We start from the raw sequence: 17,539 nt of genomic DNA on the forward strand, positions 1-17,539 counted from the left end.
GTGATGTAACGTTTCGAGGTTGTCGATAACGTGTTGAGTGTTCCGATTGGGACCTAACATTTCCGTTGGTTAAGTATTAGCGAATCAGCGAGTTTTTCGGTGATAAAGTTCATGCTAGAGCCGGTGTCTAGCAGAGCTCTACAACGGAATGGTTGAACTTTATTGTTCAATAGGTTGACCTGCACTGTGACTAACAAATCGTGCTGCAGTGGTTCACAAGGAAGCGAGATCAATGAGTCCGTTTTCTGTGGTTCGGTCTCTCACAAGGTCGTTTGATGACGTCATTGTTTTCCTTGTCGTCTAGGACTGGACGATATATTTGATCCCGATGCCGTCGTTCGCGATAACCGAGATTCAGGTTTCGGAGATGTTCGCGGAGACGATCGGGGAGACGATCGGGGAGACGATCGGGGAGACGATCGGGGAGACGATCGGGGAGACGTGGATGCGCGTCTCGAACGATGTGACTATCGCGGGGTCGGTGATCGACCGTTGGATGATCGATCGCTCGATGATCGACCGCTCGATGACCGGCTTACACGTGGTCGTGATTTGCTATGACCATGGTCTTGATGTAGGTATGTATGGTGTCGCTGCTTGCAGGTGCGACATGAACCGGCGGAGCAATGAGTAATAGCGTGTCCCTTACCTAAACAATTGGTACATAGAGACGCCCTCTTGGCGATTTCAAGGCGTTTTTTAGGCGACTTCGCTTTGAAGACATCACAATTCCATAATTCGTGTTGTCCTTGACAATTCGGACACACCAACGTATTATGTGTACTTGTGAATGCGTAACTTCGCGGTGCGTACGGTCGCTGACGTTTGTGTTGATCGGACTCCCTTTTTATCACGGTTGATGCTGAGCTTGTCCTGTCGCCGTTCGTCCGTGTTTTCAGAAAGTCTACCAGATGCCTATATGACGGCATTTTCTTGTCCGGCAATGTGCGCTGCCATTTGCGAATGATGGCTGAGGGTAGCTTCGACGTGAATAATTTTATAAGAGCGACATTTGAGGTAACTGGTTCACCGAGTTTTTCTAACGCTTGGAGGTTTACCTTAACCGTCTCAAGAAAATCATCTATCGCTTCGGGTGTCTCTTTGGTTATTTTCGGATAATCAAAAATCAAGTCCCAGTAGCGCATGCAGACTTGACGGTGGCAGTTGAATTTTTCCTTCAGAACGTCAATAGCGAACGAATAATTTAACTCGGTGACATCTAACGATTGTATGCTTCGCGCGGCCTTTCCGGTCAAAGAGGATCGTGGGTAGTGGAATTTCTGCACGGGTGTAAGTCGCTCGCTTCGATCGATAGTGGATAAGAAGGAGTCGTAAAATGAATGCCAATTTTCGATGGTACCGTCGAAAGTAGGCAGGTGAATTTCAGGGCAGTTTAATTGATGTTGGCTCGGCGACATTAGATGACTCGCAGCCTTGTATTTTCGACGACGATGCTGGGGTATCATCCATGAGAGTGTGTATTCGTATTACCAGATTGTAATATGTGTCGGTTACTTCGGAAACGCGCGCGTCGTCTATCTCGCCTAAATCTTCTAATTCCTCTTGTAACAATCGATATTGTTTCCACGTGTCGTCGAGTAGTGTCGTATAGGCCGTTAAATGGGCCTTATTAGGTTGTCTAGATTTTTCGTAATCATCGAGTCGTTTCGATAGAAAGGTAAATCGACCGATTTGAAAGCCTCGTCTCCGATGCAAGGAGGTAACTTTCTCTGTGTTTTCCATTGGTATAGCAGATTGTAAGAAGAATGTAATGAACGAGCTTACCTTGTGGTTGCGAGTTTAAATGTTACTCGTCACCGTGTGTGTCTCGTTTAATGTGTAAGACGTGTTCTTACTGAAGTCAACCCTCTAGTTGTTGGCGTGAGGCTGCGTGGTTGCGTTCTTGCGTTTTCAAGAGGGTTATGCCTCTTCAAAACTGATGGTCCCTGGCGCTACTGACTTCGCTGGAGTGGTAACGCTTCTGCTGCTGTTTGTATTGGATTCACGTGGTACTGTATGGTAGTGGATGTCATTGGCGTGCACTTTTCACTTGCCACTGTATCCGGCTCGAAGGACCAAATGTTACGACCGTTCGCGGAGAGACGCGGTCGCTAGGAAAACGCGTCAGCGAGAGGCGTAAATTCTCGCTACGATTATGTTAATCGACGCCGCGAAATAACACTGTAACACTGTATTAACAGGTTAACATAAAATAATATATTTAACAATAATATGATTATTATATTACAGAAATTTGACTCGACTTTGCGTTCTCTCTAGATAAATTCGTTTGCTCGTCATATTTGTCGACGTGTCACGTTTGACTCGTCAGAAGGAACTGATCGCCCTTCGATTATTCCTTTGTCTCATTTGGAAGACGACCCCCACTATGCACGGGTCACGCCACCGCTCGCGCCTATGATCACGTATGCCTCTTCTTGTGTGAAAAACGTAACGGTCAAAAATCGACGTTTCTAGAGCTCGCTGCTTGGCGACAACTATGCTCTCGTCGATACATTGTATATGATCCGGCGGGCAGATAAGATGGTCTGCCTGCGACGTTGTAGGACCGCGAGCGACGGTTGGAAAATACAGCCTCTGGTGAGCCTCGTGGCGTAACATCCTTCATATAAAATTGTTACCTTTATCCAATGCATACCACCTCTCTCCTCCTCTTTAAAAAAATGACCTTTTTGAACTTAATGTCTCCCAAAAACGGATTTAGCAGAAAGGATACGACATCTATAACGATCCAATTAGAAACTACCAGAGCATGTGTATCTTAAGCGGATCTTTAAACGTGGATTAAACGCGTTCTCTATCCAATCCTGGCTGAAACATAATTACTCGCACCCCCAGTAACCCACGTCTAAGTCATTCCAATCAACGTACCATACGAACACGAATCCAAAGCGTTCCAGGAATACAAACAACTGCCTGTAGCTGTTTAGCTGTACACGACGAGTATAATTATTTCGGGTACTCCTCCACTACAAAACAGACACCCAAACGACAATATTTCAACACAAAAATATTTAAAACAATAGTTATAAAAGCATGATACTTAATACCGCGCTTGACATCAGGTATAAGCAAAAATAAATTTCTTCAAACAAATTACAAGTTAAACCTTTAGCTTGTGTAATTATATCAAACTTGCTCAATTAACAACGAGCAATTTCCATCGTGTTTTGACAACTGACTCATCGATGATGTTTTTCCTTGGAATTGAAAAAGGAATGTGCATAATATTGTCCTCCGTCCACACTCAAAATACTATCTACATGCTATAATTAGGGATTCAATTTTATAATACGTTGCCTCACTTTCCATCACTGCTTTCCTACTATCAGTCACTTGAACTGTAATATAAACCAGTCTTTTATAAACAAGACTATTCTGCATACCATTTATCAAGAACAATACATTTTATTTGTTAATGTAATAAGATGCGAAGTTCCTCATTTGTCCTAATATCAATCAATGGATAAATGAATTGAAATCTGTGAAAATAATGTAATATCGGAAAATAAGGATAGAAATTTTTTCCCGATTACTTGCAACTTATTAATATTAAATTGAAAATACATATATAAATTGGACAGGAAACGATATTTATTTAACGGAAACTAAATGCAATACTCGTATCTATATCAAATAACTTTACAGTTATTTGACCACTCTCGTCACAACGAATCTAACACACACACACACTCTCTCTCTCTAACAACTCTATCAATTCTCACAACTCTACTCTTCGACGACTCGATACCTCTAACGACTCTACTCTTCGACGACTCAATTAGCTCTGATTCTCGCAACACGCACACTTTTCGACTCGCCTTGCGTAGCGAAACCGTCGTTCTTCTAACGTTGTCTATTGCTTCCCTCATACCTATGTAAGAACTACCAACTACGTGCCTCTAGTCACGTAGGCACTCTTAAATGTAAACGAACCACAGAAACACGACGTACACGGTTTTTCTATATTCAACTGATTTCTAATTCGAATTACTTTACGATATTACAATAAGTATCTAGTAACACGACTTCCGAACCGATGTAATTATTGCAATGATTGTTAAATTTCAAAACAATTTCCTATCCATGTTAAACATATTACGTATATGTGCATGTCTAGTATTTCGATTAGTGGCTCTACTTGCGGTAGTTCGCCATTCTGGATCATCTAGACGCAACAAAGATGCATTCAATTTATCCATGCCTTAAAAAGATCTGTAGCGGCACAAGAGTTAGAATATGCTTCAAACAATGTTGTTGTTTTGCTTCGGAATATCAAGAGGTATTGTAAGGAATTATAAACTCCGGGCAAAACAATGGCGCCGCTACATGTAACCGTAAAACAAGACGAATTTGTATCTTTTGACCTTCTTCTGACTATTATGACTAAACGAACGTGATCGCAAACGATTCAGTATAAACTGTGACTAAACGTCTGTATAGATATCGTTTCGCGACAAGATCTGTTTTCAATACACTAACGAGTACACATATTGGTAGTCTCATTATTCGATCCCCTACAGCTCTTATTATGGAAAATAGAGGCCTGTGACAGTATTCAGCTTGGCCAACTTTGAACAGGGCATATTGATAAGACAGTATTCAGCAACTTTGAACAGGGCATATTGATAAGCCAGAGTAACTCACATTTTTTTTTTTTACGTGGAGAAATCCTCATGGACACTCCGCTGTTGCAGTAATTGCGTAACAGCAGAGTAGTGTCGGACTCTTACCGACTAAAACTCCACGATGACCACCCGACGCGTATGACAGGGATGCTCCAGGATTCTCTTATGAATTAACTTCAGTTGCACCCCCTTCACGCGTTCTCTAGTTCTAGCCAGTCCTAATATTTCCTGAATATTGAATTGGCGTTAGGGGGGGCCATTACCCTAGCGCAGTCTCTCCTTATTGATATTCAGTGGAGGCTTGTCTTGTGTGCTTCGACAACTCGCATACAACCTGGTGGTACAAGCTATGAAAACACTTTTCGGGACATGAGAAGACACATTAGCACAGATAACGTACAAAAGGTATTAGAGCCCACCAAATAAGATTTGCTACAATTTGCTGTAGTTCGTCACAATAAGCCTATGAGTATCGTGTGTCAAACGATTTTCGAATTAGTTGATGCTTGGATGTTCAAGATACGGAAGCGCGGAGTGATGAGACGTTTATGTACAACTTGATCATGGTGCAACCCATTCATCAGCCAGAAAACTTCATGCACGATTTTCTAAAAAGAAAGACATTTCCCCCCTTCTTTATGCCGTACCAATCCTCTCTCGTCGTTCCTTATCTCATACAGAGACAGGCCAAATAATGTTGCCGATGACGGCCAACAGCCTGGGTACATGTACGGGTCTCTTGCCTGCGACAGAATTTCGTTATGTGTAGTATGCGGGGCAGAAAAGCATTTTTGCCATTAATATGAACTAGAAGATTGCAGAAAAACTGTACACGTTTTCCAAATTTTATTAATTTCATTTCATTTCTTAAAGTCTACAAAACTGTTAATCAACATTGAGCAAATATACAAAATCTTGACGTACAGAATAATGGAGCGAATATTAGAAACGATACTACTAAATCTACAAGCTAAAATGTACTATACAAATTTTCTTCAAGCCATAAGACATACAAAGTATATATTTCTGAAAATGAAAAATATCGGATCAAACACTCTTCGAACATACTTCGAACGCTCATTATTACGTATATTATCAAATTAATACATACAATATAATATATAAACCAAACCAATGAAAGGCGCAGAGACTGGAGAACATGGGGTCCTCGAGCGTGCAGTACGCTTCAGCATCGCTGCAAACACCAACTCCCTCCGCTTGTCCCAATGCCATGTCGTACGGTGAGACTGCAAACAAAAAATATCCATATATACATCAAGGTAGTAATGCGATTTCTATTCTTGCAGCACCGACGTAATACACGGTGCTCCGTAATCGCTCGAGATTCCATTTAGTTGTTGAAATCTCTACGCATTTGGTAGATAAAACGATGCGAGAAATCCTCTTGTCACAGTTAGGTCTTCCAAACCTGATCGCTTGCATTTTTCCCGCTACTTCAGCGTTGTAACGTTACTTTTATTTCTGCCAACTTAGACACGACATCGTCTAAACTGCCCACTTCAGGACACGATGGCTCCTCCCGGGGATTCTGTTGAGACGATCCCGGATTTTCCGTGTCCTCACCATTGTAGAGTTCATAATTTGTATAATTTACCTTCTTCTTCAAGCATTGTTTTTAAATTTCTGCCATTTTGAAGCTGCTGATAATCGCCGGATGCGTAAATCATTTTTAGCTTTGGAAAGAGCGCACGTCAGCATTGCTTCAATCCGTAAATCGCGTCTGCGCATTCGGCGACACTTTGATCTTTTGCGGCGAACTTCGTCAATCCATGTTAGTAACCGTTCTGTTTCTGGCTTGTTGGCGTTTGTTTTTGAAAGTCCCTTCTTTGTCCTCGCCATGCTTTCTCAACTATTTCACCCAATTATTGAGTAAGTAAAATGTATACCAACCTGTATCCGGCTCGTGTTTGTTGTAGAACAAAACAGAAGAGATTCACACAACTGCACACAAAGGATTTGAAACCAGCGAGCAAAACACCCTCCTCACAGCACAGTCGTAAGATGACTAAGGGAAGTCTACGCTGCGCGTCTGAAGTCGGCTTTCTATACCCCCTCCCCTGTCTTTATGACGTAGTCTTACGCGCGAAAATGGAAACTAGTTCCGTGTAAAATCTTACGTTGGCCTTACATTCTAAGAATTTTTGAAAAATACTTCACTCCAATTAATTTTTTAATATATGTGCGACAATTTTAGTGCTAAATTTTATATATTTTGTACATTATATTAAAATTCTTGATTTACAGGAAATAATCAATAGCGTATGAAGGTGTACTGCACGTATTATTTGGCACGTACATTAATGTTGATGCAAAAATAATTATTCCAATGATTTTAAGTTACACACATAATAGATAAAGTAGGCTGTAGACTATGAAATTCGTATGAAATAAGCAGAGAATAGTAACTAAATAAATGTATATGTATATCGAACATAAATCTTGTAAAAATAATATTATATACAATAATATTAAATAAGTAAAAGATAAATAAAAGTAAAAAGTAAATAAGTAAAAAAGTAATAATAATATTAAATTACATTCAAATCAAATATATGAACAAGATCTATTGACTTTTAATTATTTTTTTGAAGCACTAGTATCAAATAAAATTGCGTCATTACGAATACAAAAACAATAACGTTGATATAAAAATGTCATCCCGAAACACAGTTTGACGTGATACAAGTGTATTATTTTAATTTAAGCAGAAAATATCTAATCATATTTAACAATTTTGAAAAACATACCTCTACTAAACTATCATTATCTTTTCCTATACCATCGGCAAGGCCCTGAACAGCAAGCAGTTCAGCAGTTGTTAAAAAACTAGCCAATTGTTCCCGAACCACATTTACTTCACCCTGATACATAAAATCAACCAATGCAGCCAAATCATCGAAATTTACATTACATTACGAGATAAAAATATGACCTTTTTCATCTTAATGTCTCCCAAAAACGTATTTAGCAGAAAGGATACGACATCTATAACGATCCAATTAGAAACTACCAGAGCATGTGTATCTTAAGCGGATCTTTAAACGTCGATTAAACGCGTTCTCTATCCAATCCTGGCTGAAACATAATTACTCACACCCCCAGTAACCCATCTCTAAGTCATTCCAATCAACGTACCATACGAACACGAATCCAACGCGTTCCAGGAATACAAACAACTGCCTGTAGCTGTTTAGCTGTACACGACGAGTATAATTATTTCGGATACTCCTCCAGTACAAAACAGACACCCAAACGACAATATTTCAACACAAAAATATTTAAAACAATAGTTATAAAAGCATGATACTTAATACCGCGCTTGACATCAGGTATAAGCAAAAATAAATTTCTTCATACAAATTTCAAGTTAAATCTTTAGCTTGTGTAATTATATCAAACTTGCTCAATTAACAACGAGCAATTTCCATCGTGTTTTGACAACTGACTCATCGATGATGTTTTTCCTTGGAATTGAAAAAGGAATGTGCATAATTTTGTCCTCCGTCCACACTCAAAATACTATCTACATGCTATAATTAGGGATTCAATTTTATAATACGTTGCCTCACTTTCCATCACTGCTTTCCTACTATCAGTCACTTGAACTGTAATATAAACCAGTCTTTTATTTCCAATACTATTCTGCATACCATTTATCAAGAACAATACATTTTATTTGTTAATGTAATAAGATGCGAAGTTCCTCATTTGTCCTAATATCAATCAATGGATAAATGAATTGAATTCTGTGAAAATAATGTAATATCGGAAAATAAGGATAGAAATTTTTTCCCGATTACTTGCAACTTATTAATATTAAATTGAATATACATATATAAATTGGACAGGAAACGATATTTATTTAACGGAAACTAAATGCTATACTCGTATCTATATCAAATAACTTTACAGTTATTTGACCACTCTCGTCACAACGAATCTAACACACAGACACTCTCTCTCTCTCTAACAACTCTATCAATTCTCACAACTCTAGCCTTCGACGATTCGATACCTCTAACTACTCTACTCTTCGACGACTCAATTAGCTCTGATTCTCGCAACACGCACACTTTTCGACTCGCCTTGCGTAGCGAAACCGTCGTTCTTCTAACGTTGTCTATTGCTTCCCTCATACCTATGTAAGAACTACCAACTACGTGCCTCTAGTCACGTAGGCACTCTTAAATGTAAACGAACCACAGAAGCACGACGTACACGGTTTTTCTATATTCAACTGATTTCTAATTCGAATTACTTTACGATATTACAATAAGTATCTAGTAACACGACTTCCGAACCGATGTAATTATTGCAATGATTGTTAAATTTCAAAACAATTTCCTATCCATGTTAAACATATTACGTATATGTGCATGTCTAGTATTTCGATTAGTGGCTCTACTTGCGGTAGTTCGCCATTCTGGATCATCTAGACTCAACAAAGATGCATTCAATTTATCCATGCCTTAAAAAGCTCTGTAGCGGCACAAGAGTTAGAATATGCTTCAAACAATGTTGTTGTTTTGCTTCGGAATATCAAGAGGTATTGTAAGGAATTATAAACTCCGGGCAAAACAATGGCGCCGCTACATGTAACCGTAAAACAAGACGAATTTGTATCTTTTGACCTTCTTCTGACTATTATGACTAAACGAACGTGATCGCAAACGATTCAGTATAAACTGTGACTAAACGTCTGTATAGATATCGTTTCGCGACAAGATCTGTTTTCAATACACTAACGAGTGCACATATTGGTAGTCTCATTATTCGATCCCCTACAGCTCTTATTATGGAAAATAGAGGCCTGTGACAGTATTCAGCTTGGCCAACTTTGAACAGGGCATATTGATAAGCCAGAGTAACTCACATACAAATTTTTTTTTTTTTTACGTGGAGAAATCCTCATGGACACTCCGCTGTTGCAGTAATTGCGTAACAGCAGAGTAGTGTCGGACTCTTACCGACTAAAACTCCACGATGACCACCCGACGCGTATGACAGGGATGCTCCAGGATTCTCTTATGAATTAACTTCAGTTGCACCCCCTTCACGCGTTCTCTAGTTCTAGCCAGTCCTAATATTTCCTGAATATTGAATTGGCGTTAGGGGGGGCCATTACTCCTAGCGAAGTCTCTCCTTATTGATATTCAGTGGAGGCTTGTCTTGTGTGCTTCGACAACTCGCATTCAACCTGGTGGTACAAGCTACGAAAACACTTTTCGGGACTTGAGAAGACACATTTGCCCAGATAACATACAAAAGGTATTAGATCTCACCAAATAAGATTTGCTACAATTTGCTGTAATTCGTCACATTAAGCCTATGAGTATCGCGTGTCAGATGATTTTCGAATTAGTTGATGCTTGGATGTTCAAGGTACGGAAGCGCGGAGTGATGAGACGTTTATGTACAACTTGATCATGGTGCAACCCATTCACCAGCCAGAAAACTTCATGCACGATTTTCTAAAAAGAAAGACATTTCCCCCCTTCTTTATGCCGTATCATTCCTCTCTCGTCGCTCCTTATCTCATGCAGAGACAGGCCAAATAATGTTGCCGGTGAAGGCCAACAGCCTGGGTACATGTACGGGTCTCTTGCCTGCAACATAATTTCGTTATGTGTAGTATGCGCGGCAGAAAAGCATTTTTGAAATTAATATGAACTAGAAGATTGCAGAAAAACTGTACACGTTTTCCAAATTTTATTAATTTCATTTCATTTCTTAAAGTCTACAAAACTGTTAATCAACATTGAGCAAATATACAAAATCTTGACGTACAGAATAATGGAGCGAATATTAGAAACGATACTACTAAATCTACAAGCTAAAATGTACTATACAAATTTTCTTCAAGCCATAAGACATACAAAGTATATATTTCTGAAAATGAAAAATATCGGATCAAACACTCTTCGAACATACTTCGAACGCTCATTATTACGTATATTATCAAATTAATACATACAATATAATATATAAACCAAACCAATGAAAGGCGCAGAGACTGGAGAACATGGGGTCCTCGAGCGTGCAGTACGCTTCAGCATCGCTGCAAACACCAACTCCCTCCGCTTGTCCCAATGCCATGTCGTACGGTGAGACTGCAAACAAAAAATATCCATATATACATCAAGGTAGTAATGCGATTTCTATTCTTGCAGCACCGACGTAATACACGGTGCTCCGTAATCGCTCGAGATTCCATTTAGTTGTTGAAATCTCTACGCATTTGGTAGATAAAACGATGCGAGAAATCCTCTTGTCACAGTTAGGTCTTCCAAACCTGATCGCTTGCATTTTTCCCGCTACTTCAGCGTCGTAACGTTACTTTTATTTCTGCCAACTTAGACACGACATCGTCTAAACTGCCCACTTCAGGACACGATGGCTCCTCCCGGGGATTCTGTTGAGACGATCCCGGATTTTCCGTGTCCTCACCATTGTAGAGTTCATAATTTGTATAATTTACCTTCTTCTTCAAGCATTGTTTTTTAAATTTCTGCCATTTTGAAGCTGCTGATAATCGCCGGATGCGTAAATCATTTTTAGCTTTGGAAAGAGCGCACGTCAGCATTGCTTCAATCCGTAAATCGCGTCTGCGCATTCGGCGACACTTTGATCTTTTGCGGCGAACTTCGTCAATCCATGTTAGTAACCGTTCTGTTTCTGGCTTGTTGGCGTTTGTTTTTGAAAGTCCCTTCTTTGTCCTCGCCATGCTTTCTCAACTATTTCACCCAATTATTGAGTAAGTAAAATGTATACCAACCTGTATCCGGCTCGTGTTTGATGTAGAACAAAACAGAAGAGATTCACACAACTGCACACAAAGGATTTGAAACCAGCGAGCAAAACACCCTCCTCACAGCACAGTCGTAAGATGACTAAGGGAAGTCTACGCTGCGCGTCTGAAGTCCGCTTTCTATACCCCCTCCCCTGTCTTTATGACGTAGTCTTACGCGCGAAAATGGAAACTAGTTCCGTGTAAAATCTTACGTTGGCCTTACATTCTAAGAATTTTTGAAAAATACTTCACTCCAATTAATTTTTAAATATATGTGCGACAATTTTAGTGCTAAATTTTATATATTTTGTACATTATATTAAAATTCTTGATTTACAGGAAATAATCAATAGCGTATGAAGGTGTACTGCACGTATTATTTGGCACGTACATTAATGTTGATGCAAAAATAATTATTCCAATGATTTTAAGTTACACACATAATAGATAAAGTAGGCTGTAGACTATGAAATTCGTATGAAATAAGCAGAGAATAGTAACTAAATAAATGTATATGTATATGGAACATAAATCTTGTAAAAATAATATATTAAATTACATTCAAATCAAATATATGAACAAGATCTATTGACTTTTAATTATTTTTTTGAAGCACTAGTATCAAATAAAATTGCGTCATTACGAATACAAAAACAATAACGTTGATATAAAAATGTCATCCCGAAACACAGTTTGACGTGATACAAGTGTATTATTTTAATTTAAGCAGAAAATATCTAATCATATTTAACAATTTTGAAAAACATACCTCTACTAAACTATCATTATCTTTTCCTATACCATCGGCAAGGCCCTGAACAGCAAGCAGTTCAGCAGTTGTTAAAAAACTAGCCAATTGTTCCCGAACCACATTTACTTCACCCTGATACATAAAATCAACCAATGCAGCCAAATCATCGAAATTTACATTACATTACGAGATAAAAATATGACCTTTTTCATCTTAATGTCTCCCAAAAACGTATTTAGCAGAAAGGATACGACATCTATAACGATCCAATTAGAAACTACCAGAGCATGTGTATCTTAAGCGGATCTTTAAACGTCGATTAAACGCGTTCTCTATCCAATCCTGGCTGAAACATAATTACTCACACCCCCAGTAACCCATCTCTAAGTCATTCCAATCAACGTACCATACGAACACGAATCCAACGCGTTCCAGGAATACAAACAACTGCCTGTAGCTGTTTAGCTGTACACGACGAGTATAATTATTTCGGGTACTCCTCCAGTACAAAACAGACACCCAAACGACAATATTTCAACACAAAAATATTTAAAACAATAGTTATAAAAGCATGATACTTAATACCGCGCTTGACATCAGGTATAAGCAAAAATAAATTTCTTCAAACAAATTTCAAGTTAAATCTTTAGCTTGTGTAATTATATCAAACTTGCTCAATTAACAACGAGCAATTTCCATCGTGTTTTGACAACTGACTCATCGATGATGTTTTTCCTTGGAATTGAAAAAGGAATGTGCATAATTTTGTCCTCCGTCCACACTCAAAATACTATCTACATGCTATAATTAGGGATTCAATTTTATAATACGTTGCCTCACTTTCCATCACTGCTTTCCTACTATCAGTCACTTGAACTGTAATATAAACCAGTCTTTTATTTCCAATACTATTCTGCATACCATTTATCAAGAACAATACATTTTATTTGTTAATGTAATAAGATGCGAAGTTCCTCATTTGTCCTAATATCAATCAATGGATAAATGAATTGAATTCTGTGAAAATAATGTAATATCGGAAAATAAGGATAGAAATTTTTTCCCGATTACTTGCAACTTATTAATATTAAATTGAATATACATATATAAATTGGACAGGAAACGATATTTATTTAACGGAAACTAAATGCTATACTCGTATCTATATCAAATAACTTTACAGTTATTTGACCACTCTCGTCACAACGAATCTAACACACAGACACTCTCTCTCTCTCTAACAACTCTATCAATTCTCACAACTCTAGCCTTCGACGATTCGATACCTCTAACTACTCTACTCTTCGACGACTCAATTAGCTCTGATTCTCGCAACACGCACACTTTTCGACTCGCCTTGCGTAGCGAAACCGTCGTTCTTCTAACGTTGTCTATTGCTTCCCTCATACCTATGTAAGAACTACCAACTACGTGCCTCTAGTCACGTAGGCACTCTTAAATGTAAACGAACCACAGAAACACGACGTACACGGTTTTTCTATATTCAACTGATTTCTAATTCGAATTACTTTACGATATTACAATAAGTATCTAGTAACACGACTTCCGAACCGATGTAATTATTGCAATGATTGTTAAATTTCAAAACAATTTCCTATCCATGTTAAACATATTACGTATATGTGCATGTCTAGTATTTCGATTAGTGGCTCTACTTGCGGTAGTTCGCCATTCTGGATCATCTAGACTCAACAAAGATGCATTCAATTTATCCATGCCTTAAAAAGCTCTGTAGCGGCACAAGAGTTAGAATATGCTTCAAACAATGTTGTTGTTTTGCTTCGGAATATCAAGAGGTATTGTAAGGAATTATAAACTCCGGGCAAAACAATGGCGCCGCTACATGTAACCGTAAAACAAGACGAATTTGTATCTTTTGACCTTCTTCTGACTATTATGACTAAACGAACGTGATCGCAAACGATTCAGTATAAACTGTGACTAAACGTCTGTATAGATATCGTTTCGCGACAAGATCTGTTTTCAATACACTAACGAGTACACATATTGGTAGTCTCATTATTCGATCCCCTACAGCTCTTATTAAGGAAGATAGAGGCCTGTGACAGTATTCAGCTTGGCCAACTTTGAACAGGGCATATTGATAAGCCAGAGTAACTCACATACAAATTTTTTTTTTTTTTTTTTTACGTGGAGAAATCCTCATGGACACTCCGCTGTTGCAGTAATTGCGTAACAGCAGAGTAGTGTCGGACTCTTACCGACTAAAACTCCACGATGACCACCCGACGCGTATGACAGGGATGCTCCAGGATTCTCTTATGAATTAACTTCAGTTGCACCCCCTTCACGCGTTCTCTAGTTCTAGCCAGTCCTAATATTTCCTGAATATTGAATTGGCGTTAGGGGGGGCCATTACCCTAGCGAAGTCTCTCCTTATTGATATTCAGTGGAGGCTTGTCTTGTGTGCTTCGACAACTCGCATACAACCTGGTGGTACAAGCTATGAAAACACTTTTCGGGACATGAGAAGACACATTAGCACAGATAACGTACAAAAGGTATTAGAGCCCACCAAATAAGATTTGCTACAATTTGCTGTAGTTCGTCACAATAAGCCTATGAGTATCGCGTGTCAAACGATTTTCGAATTAGTTGATGCTTGGATGTTCAAGATACGGAAGCGCGGAGTGATGAGACGTTTATGTACAACTTGATCATGGTGCAACCCATTCATCAGCCAGAAAACTTCATGCACGATTTTCTAAAAAGAAAGACATTTCCCCCCTTCTTTATGCCGTACCAATCCTCTGTCGTCGTTCCTTATCTCATACAGAGACAGGCCAAATAATGTTGCCGATGACGGCCAACAGCCTGGGTACATGTACGGGTCTCTTGCCTGCGACAGAATTTCGTTATGTGTAGTATGCGAGGCAGAAAAGCATTTTTGCCATTAATATGAACTAGAAGATTGCAGAAAAACTGTAAACATTTTCCAAATTTTATTAATTTCATTTCATTTCTTAAAGTCTACAAAACTGTTAATCAACATTAAGCAAATATACAAAATCTTGACGTACAGAATAATGCAGCGAATATTAGAAACGATACTACTAAATCTACAAGCTAAAATGTACTATACAAATTTTCTTCAAACTATAAAACATACAAAGTATATATTTCTGAAAATAAAAAATATCGGATCAAACACTCTTCGAACATACCTCGAACGCTCATTATTACGTATATTACGAAATCAATACATATAATATAATATATAAACCAAACCAATGAAAGGCGCAGAGACTGGAGAACATGGGGTCCTCGAACGAGCAGTACTCTTCAGCATCGCAGCAAACACCAACTCCCTCCGCTTGTCCCAATGCCATCTCGTACGGTGAGACTGCAAACAAAAAATATCCATATATACATCAAGATAGTAATGCGATTTCTATTCTTGCAGCACCGACGTAATACACGCTGCTCCGTAATCGCTCGAGATTCCATTTCGAAGTTGAAATCTCTACGCATTTGGTAGATAAAACGATGCGAGAAATCCTCTTGTCACAGTTAGGTCTTCCAAACCTGATCGCTTGCATTTTTCCCGCTACTTCAGCGTTGTAACGTTACTTTTATTTCTGCCAACTTAGACACGACATCGTCTAAACTGCCCACTTCAGGACACGATGGCTCCTCCCGGGGATTCTGTTGAGACGATCCCGGATTTTCCGTGTCCTCACCATTGTAGAGTTCATAATTTGTATAATTTACCTTCTTCTTCAAGCATTGTTTTTTAAATTTCTGCCATTTTGAAGCTGCTGATAATCGCCGGATGCGTAAATCATTTTTAGCTTTGGAAAGAGCGCACGTCAGCATTGCTTCAATCCGTAAATAGCGTCTGCGCTTTCGGCGACACTTTGATCTTTTGCGGCGAACTTCGTCAATCCAAGTTAGTAACCGTTCAGTTTCTGGCTTGTCGGCTTTAGTTTTTGAAAGTCCCTTCTTTGTCCTCGGCATGCTTTCTCAACTATTTCGCCTAATTATTGAATAAGTAGAAAGTATACCAACCTGTATCCGGCTCGTGTTTGTTGTAGAACAAAACAGAAGAGATTCACACAACTGCATACAAAGGATTTGAAACCACCGAGCAAAACACCCTCCTCACAGCACAGTCGTAAGATGACTAAGGGAAGTCTACGCTGCGCGTCTGAAGTCCGCTTTCTATACCCTCTCCCCTGTCTTTATGACGTACTCTTACGCGCGAAAATGGAAACTAGTTCCGTGTAAAATCTTACGTTGGCCTTACATTCTAAGAATTTTTGAAAAATACTTCAATCCAATTAATTGTTAAATATATGTGCGACAATTTTAATGCTAAATTTTATATATTTTGTACATTATATTAAAATTCTTCATTTACAGGTAATAATCAATAGCGTAGGAACGTGTACTGCACGTATTATTTGGCACGTACATTAATGTTGATGCAAAAATAATTATTCCAATGATTTTAAGTTACACACATAATAGATAAAGTAGATGTAGACTATGAAATTCGTATGAAATAAGCAGAGAATAGTAACTAAATTAATGTATATGTATATGGAACATTGTTGAAATACAACGATATCAATCGCATGCAGGTAAGGTGATTGATCGTAGGGATTCTTCCGTTCGTTGCCCAGCGCCATCCCCACTAGCGTGCCTTCGTGAGATGCACCACGGCAGTTAGCACGTGCATGCTTTTTCAAAAAACGCCGGAAGAAACGTGAGGATATGGATGGAACATTCTAGATAGGCACGTCGAGAAGCTACTAGAAGGTTCTGTGACACATGTGGCGCCACACAGACACCCACACAGGTCACACTCATTACTGCATAGAGAGTGGGGCTCTAAACCTTTTCAAGGGCCATGGGTCACTAAGCCAGTTAGTCTATGAATAACTAGCCAACTGTCTACATTGCAGAATGTACATTTATAATTCGTGTAACAATTGTTTAATAAATATCACATTATATTATTTCAAACACAAACATTGTGTTTTCCACAGATTATGAATCTTAATCCCAAGATTAAATTCTAACAAACATAAATCTTGTAAAAGTAATATATTAAATTACATTCAAATCAAATATATGAACAAGATCTATTGACTTTTAATTATTTTTTTGAAGCACTAGTATCAAACAAAATTGCGTCATTACGTATACAAAAACAATAACGTTGATATAAAAATGTCATCCCGAAACACAGGTTAACGTGATACAAGTGTACTATTTTAATCGTCGGATTTCGCGGTGTCGGTTCCAGAAGGAATTTTACGCTCGGGAAAGTTTCGACGAACA

At 38.6% G+C, this 17,539-nt stretch overlaps 1 pseudogene; it reads right to left on the bottom strand.

Moving 5' to 3' along the window:
* Positions 1-281: 281 nt before the first annotated feature.
* LOC117215284 lies at positions 282-1,466 on the bottom strand (annotated as a pseudogene).
* Positions 1,467-17,539: the final 16,073 nt, after the last annotated feature.

The sequence above is a fragment of the Bombus bifarius genome, unplaced genomic scaffold (assembly GCF_011952205.1).
Source record: "Bombus bifarius isolate JDL3187 unplaced genomic scaffold, Bbif_JDL3187 scf7180000009493_frag, whole genome shotgun sequence".
In the NCBI taxonomy this organism is placed as follows: domain Eukaryota; kingdom Metazoa; phylum Arthropoda; class Insecta; order Hymenoptera; family Apidae; genus Bombus; species Bombus bifarius.